Here is a 22,933-nt window from a genome sequence, read left to right on the forward strand (position 1 = left end):
ACAGGGGCGCCTGGGTGGCTCAGATGGTTAAGCGTCTGCCTTCGGCTTGGGTCATGATCCCAGGGTTCTGGGATCGAGCCCCACGTCAGGGTTCTGGGATCGAGCCCCACGTCAGGGTTCTGGGATCGAGCCCCACGTCAGGGTTCTGGGATCGAGCCCCACGTCAGGCTCCTGGCTCAGCGGGGAGCCTGCTTCTCCCTCTCCTTCGCCTCTCCCCCTGCTCATGCTCTCTCTCTCTCTGTATCTCTGTGTCTCAAACGAATAAATAAAAAATCTTAAAAAAAAAAAAAACAGTGGCACATCCATGCAGTAGAAGACTACTCAGCAATAAAAAGGAATAAAACATTAATACATGCAATGCTGTGGATGGATCTCAAAAACATGCCCAGTGAAAGAAGCCAGACCTAAAAGGCTATATTTATTGCATGAGTCCGTTTATATGAAATTCTGGCAAAAACAAAGCTACAGGGATACAAGCCAGGGATACAGGCTGCAGGGGTTGGGGGTAGGGAAAGTGATGAACGAGAACAGAGGAAGTTTTTGGGGGTGATGGCACTGTTCTGTATCTTCATTGTGATGCTGGTTGTACAAATGTAGGTACTCGTCGAAACCCCTAGAACCACGTGCTCAAAGGGGCAAATTTACTCTATGGAAATTAGACCTCGGTAAACCCAACTTTTAAAAAAAACTCTAAAATATGATTAAGGCCACTGATTTGTTCAATTACTGCACCCAAACACAGTATGTAAAAACATGAATGTTGGGGTGCTGGGTGGCTCAGCTGGTTAAGAGTATGCCTTCAGGGAGCCTGGGTGGCTCAGTCGGTTAAGCAACTGCCTTCGGCTCAGGTCATGATCCTGGAGTGCCTGGATGGAGTCCCGCATCGGGCTCCCTGCTCAGTGGGGAGTCTGCTTCTCCCTCTGACCCTCCCCCCTCTCATGTACTCCCTCTCTCTCATTCTCTCTCTCTCAAATAAAAATAAATAAGATCTTTAAAAAAAAAAAAAGAGTATGCCTTCAGCTCAGGTCATAATCCTGGGGTCCTGGGATCAAGCCCCACATGGGGCTCCCTGCTCCGTGGGAAGCCTGCTTCTCTCTCTCCCACTCCCCCTGCTTGTGTTCCCTCTCTCGCTGTGTCTCTCTTTCTGTCAAATAAATAAATAAAATCTTTAAAAAAAAATGAATGTTGGACAGTAAAGTGAATAAATTTTAGTTTTTGGTTTAAGCTTAATTAAAAAAAAAAAAAAGGTAACAATTTACTAAGTGGAAGAAGCCAAACACAAAAGGCCACATACTATATGATTCCATTGATATGACATTCTGGAAAAGGTAAAATCATAGGAACAGGAGTCAGATTAGTGGCTGCCAAGGGCTGGGGGTGGGAGACAGTGCTGATGACAGAAGGATGCGGGGACATTCGGGGGTGAGAACACTGTTCTGTATCTTGATGGTGTTGGTAGTTACGTGACTGGATGCATTTGTCAAAACTTACTGAACTGCACAGTTAAAAAGGCTAAATTTTACTGTATGTAAATTCTATCTCCAATTATGTAAATTATATACACCTGACTTTTTCAGAAAGTAAGCTGAGCGAAAGGAAATTATTAGAGAAATAATCATACAGGTGGTATGCAGATACAGCAAAAATTGTGGAGGTGGGGTAAGAATGAATATATTTTGAGAAACAGTCTCAATTACATCGCACTCTAAAAAGAAAAAAACTAGCTGAAGAAGGTGAATGGGGGTGTCTATGTTCTCCCATCTGATCTGTCTGATTTAGCATTTTTGTGGTTGGCCCTGAGATAGCTTAGTTGACATATCAATGGAACAGCCATCTGGGGAGGAAGGCAGAGACCCACTCCTGACCAGCCCATCACCCAGGTCATTCAGCTCCTGCCCACCGGCTGAAGAGTGTCTCACGAGGGACGACTGACAAAGTGTGAGCAGGGTCAAGCAAGGAACAGTGGCGAAGCACTTGAGTAAGCCATGTAGAGGCTTGAGGGTCAAGTGGAGAAAGCATATTCGAGAATTCAGAGAAAGGGCCCAAACGGGAGAAGGGTGCCAAATAAGAGCTGTGGCCTTTGCAGAGGAGCTCCGGGAACCTACCGCCCCGTGGGATTGGGGGAGACAGGGAAGAAATGCCCCCATGCACTCTCCCTTAGTGTCCTGCTAGTGTATCTGGCCTGCAGGGGCCGTCCATCCACAGGGACAGGCTCCCAGGGCACAGAGCAGGTGAAGAAGGAGGACACGGTGTGCAGGTGCATGGAGAAGGGCCAGCACACTGCCTCCGCTTGAAAATGGAAGTTTTATTATAATTCAGGTTTCATGAGGCCACCACATCAGATGACCGCAGTTAGAAAGAGAACTGGTTATACTCACAGATCCCTAGAAACAGGAGCCACACAGAGAAGCATCATAATCAGCCATGATCAGGGGCGGTTTCCTCAGGAAGGAAAGGCGAGGCAGGGGCAAACAAGCTGAGGACTGGCTGGTTTAAATCATTTCAGCGGGGTCAGGGGCATAACTGCTGTCTCTGGTGTCTGGTGCGTCCCCCTGGGGTGATTAGGGCAGGGGACTCAGCGGCTCCATGGGTCAGAGCTCAGTAGAGGCAGTAGAGGGTGGGCTCTGGATTGGTTGGTTTGCAGATGAAAGGTGCACCAGCAGGGGACTCATTTGACCTCTCTAGGAATTGCCTAACCCCTGGGCAGGGCGGTCCCTCTGGGGCCAACAAGGCCCAGAGGTCAGAGCATCAGACACAGAAACTAGGTTAACAAGGTTATTCCTTGTGTGGTCATGGCGGATGGAGACGTAACAGTTCTGTCATTCTAGAATACATAAATCTCTGCAGAAGTGTCTTCTACAACACAGGCCAGCACCCCAGACCCCAGGGTAGGGGGCCTCCAGATGCCCCCAGAAGCCATTAGCAGCATCAGTCCTAATCACATTATTCCAGGAACCAGGGGTCCAGGTCTTAGTTGCTAAAGGTCCTCAGGAATTGGTCAGCTCCCTCCTGTCCACCCTTCAAGGCCACCCCACAGGCCACACACCTCTTCAGTGGAAGGAGCTCTCCTGACACCATGGCCCACCCTCTCCCTTCCACCCAGCTGCAGCCTTCACAGATGGCTTAGCCCTGGCCCATACATTTCTCCCACTCTTGTCTCCAGCCCTGATTCTCTCCTGCTTCTGACAGTGAGCTCTTCAGGGCCACAACCACATCTCGCTTCACATCGACTCGGTGGTGACCCAGCCCTCCACAGATCCCTGTGTATCATGGGAAACAGACCTGAGACCCATGGGCAGCATCAACTGGCACTTGGAACCCCTAGGGACCAGGGCTTGATGAAGGGAGAGTGGCTTCCACCTTGGGAAGAAGAGATCACATGGGGCCAGACAAAGATTCCAGACATGGCAGTGACATTGTCCCACCATCCAAGCCTACCCTCCCCTGCCCCTACCTGCACTGACACCACCATGGGCCAGGTTTGGGCAAGACAATAAGGAGATATGGGGTCAAAGCAAATGGGGAAAGAGGGGCCAAGGAAAAGTCTCAGGGTGCAGGGGAAGAGGAGGGAGGGTGGGATGGTTGCCTAGAGAAGCCATTTGTAAACACCTACTTGGGCTCCTGAAATCAGCTGGCTTCCCTGCAGGCTTTATGGAAGCAGATGGCTAGGGCAGAATCTCTAACATGGTGAGCTCTGAACTGTGGTGGGGGAAGGTGAGTGCTCATCTGCCATGGGCCTGCCTCCACCTCTGCTCTCACACCGTTCTGCAGCCTGGCACGCCCTCCCCTCCGAGCCCATTCACTCACCATCCACCCCGTAATGCCTGCTCAGCTCAGAGGCCCACTGGGGAACCTTCCCTGCTCTCCCTTCCATCATGGGGGGGGTTCCGTCTCTTTATCACTGGCCTCCTGTAGTTCCCTCAATCACTGCACTTCTAATACCGTATTGGAGTTGCTGAATTTCTTAACATCTTCATCTATAAGATGGGATTAATAACAGTACTTACCTCAAAGGTTTGCTGTGCAGACTAAATGGATAAAAGGCATATAAAGAGTTTAGAAAAGTACTCTAGTTAGTAATGCCTCCTTGTTAGGATAGCTACTAAGTAATTGCTTTTATTGCTAACCACGCATCCGTATCCCTGCACAAGTCCGAGTCTTGCTTACGGTGTACGAGAAAGCAAATGTTCACACAACGACAATGACGACCCCAGAAGCAGATGGTCAAGTCTAGTCCAAACTCGCAGGATTCCCGGCCTAGCTACTGGCAGCAGGGGCTGGTGTGCTGGGCGCTGCTCGGGCATCATCTCTATTGATCCCCATGACAACCAAATCGGGGCTGGGCCAGAGGGGAGCGGAGGGATGCTTTGGTGAAGCTGCCTGGAGAGCCCTGGGCTGTGTGCCGGGTCTTGAATGGCCAGAGCTTGGCCTCTTCTGCCCACCTCTAGCCCTGGGCCCCCAGCCCCAGCTAAAAAGGCAGGCTGGAGCCCTGATGTCCCATGTGCAGCCACAAAGACTCATCTTGTGCCTGGCTGTGATGCTCTAAGCGGAGGGGGGACCGAAATCTCCCCGAGGACTAAGCAGCTGGAACCATGGTGCTGCCAGCCCCCAGTGCCTGGCAAATGGCTCCAGGCCCTCTAATCTCCCACTCCTAGAATCTGGCCATTAACTCCCTCCAGGCACAGAAGGGGGAGCTGCACCCTCCCCACCTGCCTTTTAGTCCAACACAATTAGGACCCATTATTTCTGTCGTGTTGATTCTTGAAAAATCATTTTAAATTGTCGCCCTTTTTTTATGCTTTGGAAGAGGAAAGAGCCAAAGAAGATGAAAACAGAAAAGCATGCCCGCATCCCCCGCCTGGCTGCTAGTCCCCCCCTCGATCCCCCCATTTCTCCTGACCTGTTCCCTTGGCAACCATCAACTCGCTCCTGCAATATTCAAAGGGAATCTCACAACTGCACATCAAATGGGACACAGGGGGTGTTTTCAGTTGCCTGAGACCCACTGTCGGACAGACGCACAGACAGACACCCAGGGAAGACATGGACATAGAGAGACAGAGATGGACAGAGAGGGACAGAAACAGAGAGAGACAAGGAGAAAGACCCAGCACAAAGAGACAAAGACCCCCTGACAGCACGGAAACCAGAGATACCCGAGCTTACAGGCAGAATGAGACAGAGACAGACAGACAGACTCTCAGAGGGACAGAGTGAGAGAAGCAGATGTAGGAAGAGATGGGTCCAGAGAGACAGAGAGAAAAGGAGGACCCCTGTGAGATGGGAAGGAGGCAGAAAGGAGACAGAGAGGCAGGGCTGGGTGGGGGCAGGGGTAGAAAGAGAGAGAAAAGAGGGGCCCAGGGACAGAAGGAAAAGAGGGGCCAGGAGGAGAGTGGTGGAGGCTGAAGAAGGTGCTGGAAGCGCTAGGTCCTAAGCACAGTGGCCTGCCCCCCACCCCATCCCTCACAGCATGTCCACCCTCCTCTCTCCCTCTCCTCTGTTCCTGCTTGTCTCCTGATCGGCCTCCTCACCTCAGCCTCAGCCCCACTGGCTCCCACGCACCCTCTGCCCCTCTCACCTTTGTCAATGCTGCCTCACAACCTGGTCTGGGGCCAGGGATGGGACACACCCCTGTCAGTGTCTTCCCTGCCCCTCCCTGGCTCCAGTACACCTTCCTAAAAGTGACCAGGAGTTTGCTATAGATGCTGATGGTGGAATTCTAGACACTCTGGCAGACCGTAGGGAAGAGGGTCCCAAAAACACCCCTCAAAGCACATGGTGGGGGCCCCTGCAGGCCACACAGGGGGACTCTGAGGAGGGTCCCAGGAATTCCCCCTTAGGGGTAAAGATTGGGGGTAAACACATGAGCTCCCTCAGCAGCCACCTAGAGGGGGAAGGGGGGAGGGAGGGAGGGGGGGTGGGAGGGAGGATGCCTCGGCCAGCAGGTCTGCCCTTGTGCCCTTTATCCAACACTTGACCCCCTCACCTCTGCTCAGGCCCCTGCTCCCTTCCTCACCTGGCCCAAGACCCCATGGCCCTCAACATGTGGCACGAGCCCAGACGCAGGAGGGCTGTCAGCCACAAGGCCAGGAGAAGGGACCAGAGAAGTAAGGATGCTGCGGTCAGAAGTCAGGGGGCAGAGTACAAGAGCAAAGCTGGGGTCCCCTCGAAGGGAGCACTACAGACAAACCTAGATCAAACACCAGTCGGCCACTGACCAGTGGACCACTATGGGCCAGTTATTTAACCACTCCGAGCCTCATTTTCCCCATCTATCAAATCGGTAAATGACCCAGAGAGATCACAGAGTGAGGCATCAAGAACATATATGTGTAACAAGCTCTGATTAAAACTAGCACAATAACCATAAACAATAACCATAAGACAGAAACATAGCTGGAAACGGCTGGCTCCACAGGCTCAGAGGCCTACCAGGGCCAGCAGCAGAGGGCATGAGAAGCAAGGTGGGAAGGGGGGGCGGCGGGCCAGGACGGTGGAGCTTAGGGGCCTGTCTACTACATGGCCCAGCACCGCCAACTCTGCCAAGTTTTCCAAAGGAGCCAGAAAGAGGGATTTTTTTTAATGCCAAATCTTTGAGTGTTACATATTGGTCACCAATTCCATCTGTAAAGCATTCCGTGGGGGCCAAATAAAGCATCCCTGAGCTAAATTGGTGGGAGCCCTTGCATTGCCCCACCACACAGTTAACTGCACAACCGCTCGGTGCAGGAGCCCAATCCACCCGCAGGGGGCGCTTTAGTTGGGGCTGAGGAGAGCAGGCCCAATCTGCAAATGTGCATGCCTTAGGGGCCTGGGGAGGCTGCGCCCAGGCCAAACCGCAGGCCCCAGGCCTGGCAGGTCCTGATGGGGCACACAGGGCCCAGGGCCTCAGTGGGGCAGCTGGGAGCTTGCAGCACAGAGAAGGGCAAGCCCTCCCCCACGGAGCCACAGAGAGAAGGCCCCAAAGACTGGGGCTCAGGAGGTGGGCTCTGCGAGAGGGAGGGTCAAAGATCACAGTTCTCCCGTTGGGTGGGAGGATCTTCACCCTGCAGTACTTGATTCAAGTTCAGCCTCTTGGGGCCTGGCCCTGGAGGGTATGGTTTGGTGGGTCTGGGTGGGCCTGGAATGAGCATTTTAAGAAGCATCACAGGGGATTCCAATAGATGCACTGGGCTGGGGTGATGTTGGTGTCCTGCCCGCTCTGGGCCAGCCCCATGGCCCTGAGGAGCTGCTGTGTTCCCCCACCAGAGACCTGCCCCCACCACCACCACAGCCGGCCAGCAAGAAGCCCACCACCCCCAAGGCCCCCATGCTGCTGAATCTGAAGAGAATGCGTCCCCTGTTGCCTGATGACTCACAGGGAGGCCTATGCCTGAACCAGCCCTCATAAAGGTTTCCAGAGATCCCTTCCCTCTGTAGGACCCCCAAAGAGCAAGGGGGGCTTTTCCTGGGGAAGCAGCCATGGGCTGCACTTGAGGCCAGCTGGGAAGTGTTGGTCTCTTGCTTCTGCATGGTAAATACCAGTAGACTCTAGCAGTGCCTTCTCTGGACCCACCCAGTCCTCGGGGGCACCCTCTCAACACCCACCCAGCCGGTCTCAGAACCCGACGCCATAGCCACAGCTGCTGGGACGCACCCAGTCCCCGCGGAGAGCACGTCACTCCCCGCAGATGGCGGAAGCCGTGGGCAGGTGTGAGGGCTGCCCCCCAGCCTTCCTGCAGTTACAGGACAAGCCCCTGTGCCCTCACCGTCAATTCCCCCTTTGCCTAAGCGAGTTGGCTTTCTGTCACTTGCAACCAAATATATCACCCAAACCTACTGACTCAGAAGTTTTGTATTTTTAACAAGGTCCCAGGTGATTCACGGGCCAAGCTGCAGTTGAGAACCCCTGATGTACAGCACTGCCAATGAGGCTGCCGATGTTCTGGGGACCAGGCCGCGCCTCCACGCCAGAATCTGTCTGCTCCAATTCAAACCTGCCCTCCCCTATGCCAACATCTGCACATCAAAGGCCTGTTGTAGAATCCTGCGCGGTGGGGTGGGGGGTTGGGGGGGGTGGGGAGTGGGGAGCGGGGTCTGGGCCTCGGAACCTAATCACTGAGCAGCCTGGAACGAGGGAAGCCCCCAGAGGAAGAGCCCCCAGAGGCCTTCTCTGGAGATCATAAAAGATGCTGAATGTGGGGGAAGGTGCTTTCTCTCACAAAGGCTTTACCAGAGGAGAACAAAGGGAGGGAGTCCATGATGAGTTTTATTCACCGGTTCAACAAATCTTTCCGGTGTGCTACCTACCATCTGTCAGACAGTGTGTGAGGCATGGGGTCTCAAAGGTGAGCAAGGCAGGGCTCCCCTGTTCTCCAGAAGACTTCCACTTAGGGGAGAAGTTATGGGTTCATCAGGTCACCACTAAATGAGCAAATGATTCGGGCTGTGCAGGGAAAGAATAGGGTCTTGGCACACATTGTTTCTGAGCCCCAACACATGTTCTCTCCTTTCTCCACTGGGTACATGGCCATCGTGATACGTTCCCCAGCCTCTGCAGCTGTGTGTGGCCACATGATGATGTTCTTACCGGGGGGGTGTGCACAGAAGTGTGTGAATTCCTTAGGATTCTTGTGTCTTGTGGTTGGAGAGATGAGCCTCCCCTTGCTCTTTCTCCCTTGTTCTCATTGGAAAGGGGGTGTGTGATGGCCGGTGCTGGAGCAGCCTCCTTGGTCTATGAGGGGTCTGCTATACGTCAAGAACCATGGAACAAGCCAGAAGAAGCCCAATTTCCTGAGAATTGTGGAGCCACCACAGAAGTCCAGAGCTGCTCACCTCTAGGCCTCATTTCTGAGAGAGAAAGAAACCTTTCTCTTAGGCAGCCACAGCAGCCCCAATACAATGGTGCTCTGAGAAATCATTATAACAGGGGGACTCATTTACATGGGGGAAAGGCCTCTTTGAGGAAATCTCTTTGACCCAAAAGATGGATAAGAGTTGGCTGAGGAGAGCGAAAGGGGAGAAGCTCTCAAGCTGCAAGAAGGGCAGATACTCAGGAACCCAGTGGAGGCCACAGAGGCTGGCATGGAAAGAAAGGAGAAGGGGTTGGCAGGGGCAGGCCACATGGAGCCTGTGGTCCAAGTGAGGGGTCTGGTCTGGGAGCACTGGGAAGGGTTTTCAAGGAGGGAAACAACACAGACAGGTTTTCAATTGTAAATATCCCCTTCCCCTCAAACTGGGATCACCATAGACCACCTCCCCCGATCCAGTTCTGTTCAATACATCAGTGGGCACCATAGTCCCCTTTTACAGATGAAGAATTGGGGAGGTGAAGTAACACGGCAATTCAGTTCACATGAGTCACAGCAGGGATTTGAGCCCATATCCACCTGCCTCTCAGACCCTGAGCTTTCCCCTGTATTATGGTCTCAACCACTCCCAGCCCAACCCCTTATCTCCCAGGTGACCAGATTTCTGGTGGGACAGCCGGATCCCCAGTAGAAGGACAGGCCCCCTCAGTCCTGGCTCCAAGCATGGAGATCACTGATCCCAAGCACACAATGCACACAGACAGGGGGACAGAAGCCCTGGGAGAGGCCAGGCCTGGTCAAGACTATCTGTGCAGACCAAGGATGGGGACAGGTCATGCTGTTTCTCAGGACAGGCCAGCAGGGGCTAGGGAGTTAGTCTGTAAAATTGTCTCCTTGTTTAAACCCAGATAGCTGGCCCTGGCTTCCCACAGACAAGCATCATCCTTACCCATACCCCACAGGGTTACCTTAACATCCAGTGTCCCTTCTCCTCTCACCCCCATCATCCCAGAATCATACAGCCAAACTCAGATTTGCAGAAGATGCCATTACCTAGGAGAAAACAAGAGGGGCTGAACTCTCTCTTCGTTGCACACCTAGTAGGGCTCACCAGCATTGCTTATTGAACACCTGTGAATAGGAACCCCTAAGAGAGGAAATGAGGGTTCAGCTGTCCCTCTTTGTCTACTCTCCTGGCAGTAGGGAAAATATATCCACAGCAATTTGTAAACTAGAAAATGTTCTGCTAATATGGAGACTGGATACAATTAGGTATAGCAAGAGTTGGTTCCTTCATGCTTTGAATATAGAAAATGTTCTCTGTCCCCCTTCCACATATCTTACCCGTGACAGAATTCATATCATTATCAAGTCATCCCTTCAATTAGAGTATTGTCCATTTTGAATCTCTTTTGGGAAATGCAAATCCTTGTTAAGAACAATAAAACATTATCTAACTAGTCATTTACACTTTAGTATAAATGAGTTTTTGCCTACCCTTCCTCTGAAGGGGAGGCTTCAGCAGGGAAGGGAGGTTTATTAGAGAAAAGATGACGAGAAGGGATAATTATGGGACTAAGGACAGATTTGCTGGGATTTCACTTCCAGAAGGTGTGATTAGCCTGGACACAGCTGAGAGCACTGGCCTCTTAAGGCCTGGGAGTAGAGGAAGACCAAGGAGGCACCCAGAGGAGGAGCTTGGCTGCCTAGTGGTGATATAGCCTTTCTTTACTCTCTCTCCCCTCCACTACCTCACAACCTGCAAATACACTCAAGATTCTCCCACCCAGAAAAGTCTCACTACCCTTCTTTCTATGTCCCTGCACATCCAAAAAGACAGAATGAGGGTTTTAGAATCAGATAGTCTTGAGTTCCATGCTTGACTCTGCCATTTCCCCTCAAAATGGCTGCAAAAAGCCAGTTTTATTTATCTCTGTACCTCCAGATTAAAGCCAGAGCTTGGCACAAAAAAGCAGTCTCCAAAAATATTTTTGAGCTGGAATTTCTGAGCCTCAGTATCCTCACTTGCTTTTCACCAAGGAAAAGCACTGTAAAAATTATTTATTTTTACTAAAGTGTAAGTGACTGATAAGATTTTGCATTTTAAAGAGGGGCATACAAATAAGCATCTGAAAAGATACACAGCATCATTAGTCAAAAGGACCAATGATAAGCCTTTCTTCACAAGGCAATGATAAGGACTAAATGAGATCATTTACCCATTAATATAGTAAATATATAGTGAGCATTTAATGTGTGCCAGACACTGTTCTAGGCACTGAGGATAAAGCAATGAACAACAAAAAAAGTCCCTGCCTTCATTTAGTCTCTCCTGACATTTAGAGTGGAGGACAGAATAAACTAACAAATAAATAATAGCTCAAAATGTATTATAAAGTCAGTTGTGATCAGTCCCTTGAAGAAGATTAAAATGGAGTAAGGGGGGACACCTGGGTGTCTCAGTTGGTTAAGCGTCTGCCTTCAACTCAGGTCATGATCTCAGGGTCCTGGGATCAAGTCCCACATCAGGCTCCTTGCTCTGCAGGGAGCCTACTTCTCCCTCTGCCTGCCGCTCCCGCTGCTTATGCTCTCTCTGTCTCTCTTTGACAAATAAATAAAATCTCTTTTTAAAAATGGAGTAAAGGAACAATGCATGATGGGGGATTATCATTTTAAATAAGGTGGTCTGGAAAGACCTCTCTGAGGAGGTGACATTTGAACAGAGACATAAATGAAAATGAGCTTTGTGAATATCTGGGGAAAGGAGAATCTAAGAGAATAACCTCATTACCTAGGGACAGGCAAAGGTGGCTTGGACAATTATACAGAAATGCTTCCAACATAAAGAACATAATTGGCAACTTGGGCCACGTTAAAATAAAGACTTTCCGTCCATCAGAAGGCAACATCAAGAGACAGAAAATGCAAGCCACCAAGTGAGAGAGGATATCCACAATATGTACATCTGTCAAATGACCCATATCCAAAATAGAAAAAAAAATCCTGTAAAGCAATAAGCAACAGACACACCACTCAGTGCAAAAATGGGTAAGACTTGGAACAGAACTTCAAACACAGAATAGCTCAATGGCCAGTAAACACATGAAGAGATGCTTGACTTCATTAATCATCAGAGAAATGCAAGTTAAAACCTCAATGAATTACTACCACAAACCTTTCCTAATGATTATAATGAAAATGACAGAAATACCATGCATTGAAAATATTGACACACCTTTACACTACTGGTGGGGTGGGGGGTAGATTGGCACAACCACTTTGGATCATAGATTTGTAGTTCTTACTAAAGCTGAACACGTGCCCACCCTATGACCAAGAAGTTCCATCCCCAGGTCTATTCCTGATTAAAAGGCATCCACATGTTCACCAAAAGAAGTATCAAGAACGTTCACAGCAGTATTATTTGTGAGAACCAACAAGAGACTATCAAATGTCTAGTGATGTTAGAATAGGTGAATGTGAAATAGGGAAGGTTAGGGCAAGCAGGAAACCACAGGAAGAATGCACCCTGTGTTCCTCTCTCACGACCTCCCAGCCTTTGAATTTATTGTTGGGGTGAGCTAGCCCAAGAGTTGGAGAAGCTGATAAACTTGATTGATACATCATCTGATGGGGAGAGGGAAGAGTTATTAAAATCAAAAGTGACGGGCGCCTGGGTGGCTCAGTTGGTTAAGCGACTGCCTTCGGCTCAGGTCATGATCCTGGAGTCCCGGGATCGAGTCCCGCATCGGGCTCCCTGCTTGGCGGGGAGTCTGCTTCTCCCTCTGACCCTCCCCCCTCTCATGTGCTTTCTCTCATTCTCTCTCTCTCAAATAAATAAATAAAATCTTTATAAAAAAAAATCAAAAGTGACTATAGCCACTTCTGCTTTCCAAGCTAGGTGGCACAATCCAAAATAGTGAGGAAATAAATATTTTTTCTGTGCCCTGAAAAATTCATTAAAGAATGAGGGTCTGGAAAAGGTGGCCCTTGTTTAGCATAATACATAACGGGTCTCTGAATATGCAAATGAGGGCCTCTACTGAGATGAGAGGGAAACCAAATGCACCTGCCTAATTTAGGGAAATAAAGTTGGGGGGGGGGCTGAGGGAAGGGGTCCCAGAAAAGAAAGATGTGGCCAGTCTATGGGGGAGGGAGAGTATAGGCACCAATGTGGGGGCCCTCTAAGGGAAGACCAAAGGCGTCTTGAGGACAGAGGGTGTCTCCTGTTTACTTTTGTGTTATTTGCTGGGAGATGCTGTGACATCTCTCTCTTCAATCTTCTTAAATCTTCAGCCAATTTTGTAACACATCCATCTGCCTGGTGTACAGAAAAGAGAATGTGTCATACATCAGAAGCAATAGAAAGCAGAACAGAGACAGCCCATATGGGGGAGAAAGACAATCCAAAAATGGAACCATTTCGGCTGCAACAGAAGTCAGAGCTGAGAGTGAAGTGGGAAAGTGTATACTACCTCCTCCAGAACACTCAGAGAGTCTGGGACGGAACCATGTTACCTAAGCTATTTCAGAACACAGGAATCAAGAGAACTTGCTCAACCTCATTCTGTAATACTTGACAAAACACACACCTGCGACTAACGTTTACTTTATTTTATAAAGTACAAAAATCCTGAATAACATATTAGCAGAATGAGTCTAGTAGGCTAAGAAGAGAATTATACACCAATACAATGCAAGAATATAGGAATGCAAGGCTGGTTCAATATTAGTAGATCTATTGGTGTTATTTACAACATTAATAGGCTAAAAGAGAGAAGATTTGGTCATGCCCATGAGTACACTAACAAAGAATTTAATAATTTCAATATGCAGTCCTGATTTTTTTAAAAAGCTTTCAATAAACAAAGTATAAAAGGAATTTTTTTTTCCTTTGATAGGGTATTTATCAGAAACCAAATAGCAGCTCTTGGAGCAAGATGGCAGAGGAGTAGGAGACCTGGGTTTTGTCTGGTGTCAGGAATTCAGCTAGATAGGGATCAAACCATTCTGAACACCTACAAACTCAACAGGAGATCGAAGAAAAGAAGAGCAGCAACTCTCTGAACAGAAAAGCGACCACTTTCTGGAAGGTAGGACGTGCGGAGAAGTGAATCCAAGGCGATATTCGGGAGGATAGACGGTGGGGTAGGGGGCCTCCAACGGCCACTTCTGGCAAGTGATAGAGCCGCGGAGCACAAAATCGGAACTTTTAGAAGTCTGCTCTGCTGAGGGACATCACTCCGGTGGCTAAGTGGGGGGTGGAACCCTCATGGGACAGTGTGGTCTCAGGACCCTTGGGGTCACAGGAAAACCAGGGGTGCCTGAGTGTGGCAGAGCTCCCAGGTATCGGAGTGGGGAAGCCGGCTGCAGAGACGGAGCCGAGGAGTGGGCTCTCAGCTCAGGGTTGCCATAAACCGTGATCCGCAGCACGGTTGGGCCACTGCTCTTCCAGCAGGGACCCAACAAGTGGCAGATCCGGGGAGATTCCCCTTCCTCTCCCGGGGAGGAGCGGCGTGGGAGCGCACTGCAGGGATCTGCTGGGTTTGGAGATCCCACAAGGGGTTGGGTGCCAGAGATAGAAACGCGCGGTCACAGGCCGGGTGAGCACAGAGTGCAGCCAGAGACTGGGAGACGGGAGTGACTTGCAGGGAAAAAACGCTCCTGAGAGCAAACCCCACCATATTTCTAAGCCCTGACCGGCAAGGGCGGGGCAATTCCACCTCCCGCAAAGACATTTGGGAACCACGGCAACAGGTCCCTCCCCCAGAAGATCAGCGAGAACAGCCAGCCAAGACCAAGTTTACCGATCAATGAGAATGGCAGAACTCCAGCGCTAGGGGAATACTGCACATAGAATCCATGGTTTTTTACCATGATTCTTTAGTCTTTCAAAGTTAATTTTTTTAACTGTTTTTTTTTTTTAATTTTTCTTTTTCCCTTTTTCAACCAACATCTTATCAATCCCTTTTTTAAAAAACATTTTTATTTTTCATTTTTAGAGTCATAGTCTATCCCTTCATAGTAGTTACCCTTATTTTTGGCATATATATATAAGTTGTTCTCTCTTTAAAATTTTGAGATAGTTTCTTCTAACAGATCAAAATATTCCCTAAATCTCTAGTGTATGTTTTTTTCTACTCCCCTGCCTGATCACATTCTGTCCCTTTTTTTCTTTTTTTTTTTAAATCCTCTTCTTTCTTTTTTCAAACAACTTCTTATCAATTCCTTTTATAAAATTTTTTATAATTTTCATCTTTACAGTCATATTCCATCCCTTCATCATATCAACCCTTATTTTTGTACATATAGAAGTTTTTCTTTCTTTAAAATTTTGGGAGGCACTTTCTTCTAACAGACCAAAATACACCCGAAATCTAGTGTGTGGCACTGATCTATGCACCAGCCTGATCATATTTGATCATATTCTGGGTTTTTTTTGTTTTGTTCTGTTTTTGTTTGTTTTTATCTTTATCTTTTTCTTTTTTTTTCTTTTTCTTTTTTCTCTATTTCCCTTTCCTTTCCCCCGGCTTCAGGTCTTTTCTGATTTGTTTAGAGTATATTTTCTGGGGACGTTTTACCCTGTTAGCATTTTGTTCTCTCATTAATCTATTCTCTTCTGGACAAAATGACAAAATGGAAAAAATCACCTCAATAAAAAGAACAAGAGGTAGTACCGACTGCCAGGGACCTACTCAATACGGACATTAGTATGATGTCGGATCTAGAGTTCAGAATCATCACTTTAAAGATACTAGCTGGGATTGAAAAAAGCATGGAAGTTATTAGAGAAACCCTTTCTGGAGAAATAAAAGAACTATAATCTAACCAAGTCGAAATCAAAGAGGCTATTAATGAGGTGCAACCAAAAATGGGGCGCAAACTGCTAGGATAAATGAGGCAGAAGAGAGAATCAGTGATATAGAAGGCCAAATGATGGAAAATAAAGAAGCTGAGAAAAAGAGAGATAAACAACTACTGGATCATGAGGGTAGAATTCGAGAGATAAGTGATACCATAAGATGAAACAACATTAGAATAATTGGGATCCCAGAAGAAGAAGAAAGAGAGAGAGGGGCAGAAAGTATATTGGAGCAAATTATAGCAGAGAACTTCCCTAATTTGGGGAAGGAAACAGGCATCAAAATCCAGGAAGCACAGAGAACCCGTCTCAAAATCAATAAAAATAGGTCAACACCCCGACATCTAATACTAAAGCTTACGAGTCTCAGAGACAAAGAGAAAATCCTGAAAGCAGCTTGGGAAAAGAGATATGTAACCTACAATGGTAGAAACATTAGATTGGCAACAGACCTATCCACAGAGACCTGGCAGGCCAGAAAGGACTGGCATGATATATTCAGAGCGCTAAATGAGAAAAATATGCAGCCAAGAATACTATATCCAGCTAGGCTGTCTTTGAAAATAGAAGGAGAGATAAAAAGCTTCCAGGACAAACAAAAACTAAAGGAATTTGCAAACACGAAACCAACCCTACAAGAAATCTTGAAAGGGGTCCTCTAAGCAAAGAGAGAGCCTAAAAGCAACATAGACCAGAAAGGAACACAGACAATATACAGTAACAGTCACTTTATAGGCAATATAATGGCACTAAATTCCTATCTTTCAATAGTTACCCTGAATGTAAATGGGTTAAATGCCCCAATCAAAAGACACAGGCTATCAGATTGGATTAAAAAACAAGACCCTTCAATATGCTGTCTGCAAGAGACTCATTTTAGAACCAAAGACACCCCCAGATTGAAAGTGAGGGGGTGGAAAACAATTTACCATGCTAATGGACACCAAAAGAAAGCTGGGGTGGCAATCCTTATATCAGACAAAGTAGATTTTAAACCAAAGACTGTAATAAGAGATGAGGAAGGACACTATATCCTACTTAAAGGGTCTATCCAATAAGAAGATCTAACAATTGTAAGTATCTATGCCCCTAACATGGGAGCAGCCAATTATATAAGCCAATTAATAACAAAAGCAAAAAAACACATGGACAACAATACAATAATAGTGGGGGACTTTAACACCCCCCTCACTGAAATGGGCAGATCATCTAAGCAAAAGACCAACAAGGAAATAAAGACTTTAAATGACACACTGGACCAAATGGACTTCACAGACATATTCAGAACATTCCATCCCAAAGCAACGGAATACACATTCTTCTCTAGTGCCCATGGAACATTCTCCAGAATCGATCACATCCTAGGTCATAAATCAAGTCTCAACCGGTACCAAAAGATTGGGATCATTCCCTGCCTATTTGCAGACCACAATGCTTTGAAACTAGAACTCAATCACAAGAGGAAAGTCGGAAAGAACTCAAATACATGGAGGCTAAAGAGCATCCTACTAAAGAATGAATGGGTCAACCAGGAAATTAAAGGAGAATTTAAAAAATTCATGGAAACCAATGAAAATGAAAACACAACTGTTCAAAATCTTTGGGATGCAGCAAAGGCAGTCCTAAGAGGAAAGTATATAGCAATACAAGCCTTTCTCAAGAAACAAGAAAGGTCTCAAGTACACAACCTAACCCTACACCTAAAGGAGCTGGAGAAAGAACAGCAAATAAAGCCTAAACCCAGCAGGAGAAGAGAAATAATAACGATCAGAGTAGAAATCAATGAAATAGAAACCGAAAGAACAGTAGAACAGATCAACGAAACTAGGAGCTGGTTCTTTGAAAGAATTAACAAGATTGATAAACCCCTGGCCAGACTTATCAAAAAGAAAAGAGAAATGACCCAAATCAACAAAATCATGAATGAAAGAGGAGAGATCACAACCAACACCAAAGAAATACAAACAATTATAAGAACATATTATGAGCAACTCTATGCCAGCAAATTAGATAACCTGGAAGAAATGGATGCATTCCTAGAGATGTATCAACTACCAAAACTGAACCAGGAAGAAATAGAAAACCTGAACAGACCCATAACCACTAAGGAAATTGAAGCAGTCATCAAAAATCTCCCAACAAACAAAGCCCAGGGCCAGATGTCTTCCCAGGGGAATTCTACCTAACAGTTCAAGAAGAATTAATACCTATTCTTCTGAAACTGTTCCAAAAAATAGAAATGGAAAGAAAACTTCCAAACTCATTTTATGAGGCCACCATTACCTTGATCCCCAAACCAAAGACCCCATTAAAAAGGAGAATTACAGACCAATATCCCTGATGAACATGGATGCAAAAATTCTCACCAAAATACTAGCCAATAGGATCCCACAGTACCTTAAAAGGATTATCACCACGACCAAGTGGGATTTATCCCTGGGCTGCAAGGTTGGTTCAACATCCACAAACCAATCAACGTGATACGATACATTAACAAAAGAAAGAACAAGAATCATGATCCTCTCAGTAGATACAGAAAAAGCATTTGGCAAAGTACAGCATCCTTTCTTGATCAAAACTCTTCGGAGTATAGGCATAGAGGGTACATACCTCAATATCATAAAAGCCATCTATGAAAAACCTACAGCAAATATCATTCTCAATGGGGAAAAACTGAGAGCTTTCCCCCTAAGGTCAGGAACACGGCAGGGATGTCCACTATCACCACTGCTATTCCACATAATATTAGAAGTCCTCGCCACAGCAATCAGACAACAAAAAGAAATAAAAGGCATCCAAATCGGCAAAGAAGAAGTCAAACTCACTCTTTGCAGATGATATGATATCTTATGTGGAAAACCCCAAAGATTCCACCCCAAAACTGCTAGAACTCATACAGGAATTCAGTAAAGCGGCAGGATATAAAATCAATGCACAGAAGTCAGTGGCATTCCTATACACCAACAACAAGAAAGAAGAAAGAGAAATTAAGGAGTCGATCCCATTTACAATTGCACCCAAAACCATAAGATACCTAGGAATAAATCTAACCAAAGAGGCAAAGGATCTGTACTCAGAAAACTATAAAATACTCATGAAAGAAATGGAGGAAGACACAAAGAAATGGAAAAACGTTCCATGCTCATGGATTGGAAGAACAAATATTGTGAAGATGTCAATGCTACCTAGAGCAATCTACACATTCAATGCAATCCCCATCAAAACACCATCCACTTTTTTCAAAGAAATGGAACAAATCATCCTAAAATTTGTATGGAACCAGAAAAGACCCCGAATAGCCAGAGGAATGTTGAAAAGGAAAAGCAAAGCTGGCGGCATCACAATTCCGGACTTCCAGCTCTATTACAAAGCTGTCATCATCAAGACAGTATGGTACTGGCACAAAAACAGACACATAGATCAATGGAACAGAATAGAGAGCCCAGAAATGGACCCTCAACTCTATGGTCAACTAATCTTTGACAAAGCAGGACAGAATGTCCAATGGAAAAAAGGCCGTCTCTTCAACAAATGGTGTTGGGAGAATTGGACAGCCACATGCAGAAGAATGAAACTGGACCATTTCCTTACACCACACACAAAAATAGACTCCAAATGGTTGAAAGACCTCAATGTGAGACAGGAGTCCATCAAAATCCTAAAGGAGAACACAGGCAGCAATGTCTTCGACCTCAGCTGCAGCAACTTCTTCCTAGAAACATCGCCAAAGGCAAGGGAAGCAAGGGCAAAAATGAACTATTGGGACTTCATCAAGATAAAAAGCTTTTGCACAGCAAAAGAAACAGTCAACAAAACCAAAAGACAACCGACAGAATGGGAGAAGATATTTGCAAATGACATATCAGATAAAGGGCTAGTATCCAAAATGTATAAAGAACTTATCAAACTCAACACCCAAAGAACAAAGAATCCAATCAAGAAATGGGCAGAAGACATGAACAGACACTTTTCCAAAGAAGACATCCAAATGGCCAACAGACACATGAAAAAGTGCTCAACATCACTCGGCATCAGGGAAATCCAAATCAAAACCTCAATGAGATACCACCTCACACCAGTCAGAATGGCTAAAATTAACAAGTCAGGAAATGACAGATATTGGTGGGGATGTGGAGAAAGGGGACCCCTCCTACACTGTTGGTGGGAATGCAAGCTGGTGCAGCCACTCTGGAAAACAGTATGGAGGTTCCTCAAAAAGTTGAAAATAGAGCTACCATATGATCCAGCAATTGCACTACTGGGTATTTACCCCAAAGATACAAAAGTAGGGATCTGAAGGGGTACGTGAACCCTGATGTTTATAGCAATAATGCCCACAATAGCCAAACTGTGGAAAGAGCCAAGATGTCCATCAACAGATGAATGGATAAAGAAGATGTGATATATATATATATATATAATGGAATATTATGCAGCCATCAAAAGGAATGAGATCTTGCCATTTGCAACGACGTGGATGGAACTGGAGGGTGTTATGCTGAACGAAATAAGTCAAAAAGAGAAAGACATGTATCATATGACCTCACTGATATGAGGAATTCTTAATCTCAGGAAACAAACTGAGGGTAGCTGGAGTGGAGGGTGTGGTGGGAGGGATTGGGTGGCTGGGTGATAGACACTGGGGAGGGTATGTGCTATGGTGAGCACTGTGAATTGTGCAAGACTGTTGAATCACAGATCTGTACCTCTGAAACAAATAATATAATATATTTTAAGAAAATTAAAAAAAAAGAAGAAGGCAGCAGGAGGGGAAGAATGAAGGGGGGGAAATCGGAGGGGGAGATGAACCATGAGAGACAATGGACTCTGAAAAACAAACTGGGGTTGCTAGAGGGGAGCCGGGTGGGAGTATGGGTTAGCCTGGTGATGGGTATTAAAGAGGGCACATTCTGCATGGAGCACTGGGTGTTATGCACAAACAATGAATCATGGAACACTACATCAAAAACTAATGATGTAATGTATGGTGATTAACATAACAATTAAAAAAAGAAACCAAATAGCAAGGATCAGATTTCATGATGAAAGACAAAGAGTGTTCTATTGGGGAAGTTCTTCAGGGAAGACTTCTCTTGCTCTCCAGGGTACAGCTAAGTCTGGTTTCTTTGGTATACACTTTCACTCCTCTCCTATTTCTCTTTAAAACCTTCTGATGCACTTGGTCACATCTATGTTTCCAGGGCCCAAAGCAGTTTCTGCCACACAGCAAATGTTGAATAAATAGTGAGTGAATGAAAAACAGAAATCAAAGATGCCCACTATTAACATTATTATTCAACATTATCCTGGGGATTATTAGACACAGTAATAAAATAGGAAAAAGACATGAGGTATAAATATTGGAAAGAAAAAGATAAAGCTACAAGTCTGCATCTGATATAAAATTTTTCTTGAAACATTTCAAGAAAAGAATTCAGAATATATTCAGATAATGAGGTGTAAAACTACTATACGATGAGAGATGGTCCATGATTATGGAATAAGAAGACCCTCAACTCACCTCCTTCCATGGACACACCAAATCAGCAGCCACAGATAGCAAAATTGCAGCTGAAAAATAAACTAAAAACTAGCTGAATAGCTCCCTCCACAACAAGGAATAAAAGGACCACATGCAGATGGGTAGGAGATATAGAGACATAGTCTCACCAAAAACCCCACCTTGGTACAGCAACACATAGAAGAAGGGATCTCATAGATCCAGAATTTCCCCCTAAGGAGTGAGGGCTTTGTACCCCAGATGGGGCATCCCAACGCTTGGGACCTGCACCAGAGAGATGAGACTCCAAAAATGTTTGGCTTTGGAAGCCAATAAGGCATACATCCAGGGACCCTGGGGAGCCATGGGGACCTGAGATACTCTGTTTGAGGAGTTTGTATATGAACTCCCTTGCCCTGGAACCCATTGTAAAAGCAGCAGTTTGAAAGGTGACAGGGTTGGGTCCCTGGGTGGCTCAGCGGTTAAGTGTCTGCCTTCAGCTCAGGTCACGATCCCAGGGTCCTGGGATGAAGCCCCACATCAGCTCCCTGCTCAGCAGGAAGCCTGCTTCTCCCTCTCCCTCTGCCTGCTGCTCCCCCCGCTTGTGCTCTCTCTCTGTCCAATAAATAAACAAAATCTTAAAAAAAATTTTTTTTGAAAAGAAAGGTGACTGGGTTATATGTGAGAGAGATTCATATGCTAAAATTAAAGTGTCTGCTGGAAGGGCAGGGGCCAGTAGGGACTTTCTTCAGGGATGGAGGCACTGGTGAGCTGCATTTTTACACTTTCCATCTACCTTGGTAACAGAGGTGGGTGCACATGGACACAACCTCACTAAGCCATGGGCATGTCCTTCCACCTGCACTCTTCCCCTGCTGTCCTAAAGTTGTGGACATGCCCTATGCTTAACACACTCCTGCAGATTGGCTATAGCCAGTGGATGCATATAGTCCACTTTTGATCACCTGGCTCTGGTGGCCAAAGGGGCTTACATTCCTGGGCCCCATGGGGCTGTAACAATCAGACAGTTCTGGGCAGGTTACCACACCATGGCTACTACACAGACAGGAAACTCAAACACACCCCAGTTTGCTGTGACAAAGACTCTTTCCTGGTCCCAGAGTTTCAACATGAAAGACAGTCTTCAGTTTTGCCACATATCTAGAGACTACAGAGGCACTCTCGGGGACATATGCTGAGAGACACCATCTTTGTGCCCTCCCTTGGCCTTGCCACAGCTCACTGGTGTGTCCCAGAAAGGGGCTTATACACTTGATTGAATCCTTAATTCTTACAACTGTCTCCTAGGGGAAATGCCCAGATCTCCTGGCCTGGAGGTCAGCAGGCCTCAACTGTGGCCTCATAGGGTTATATATATCTGCATACTTTAAAAGCTGCTGCTGGAGAACCTGGCTTGCAATCAGCCTGAAACCAGGTGCCGAATGAGATCATTCCTTTGGGAACACTGACATGTCTTGGCACACCCTCAACAAGAATAAATCAGAGACCTATCAAGAATAAATCAGGCTCCTTAGACAATCACAGAGGCTTGAGAGACAACCAAGAGCTGAGCAAGTTTGAACAATGAGATTCATCTCCTACACAAGGCCATTTCTTCAAGACTGGGAAAGATAGCTCTTTCACATAATACATGGAAAAAACACAGCGTATCAAGCATGATGAGGAAACAAAGGAATATGCTACAAATGAAAGAACAAAATAAAACCTCAGAAAAAGACCTTAATAAATGGAGATAAGTAGTGTACTTGATAAGAAGTTTGA

This window comes from Mirounga angustirostris, unplaced genomic scaffold (assembly GCF_029215605.1).
Source record: "Mirounga angustirostris isolate CCGP_5_RB_7025 unplaced genomic scaffold, mMirAng1.0.hap1 SCAF_1, whole genome shotgun sequence".
NCBI classification, from domain to species: Eukaryota; Metazoa; Chordata; class Mammalia; order Carnivora; family Phocidae; genus Mirounga; species Mirounga angustirostris.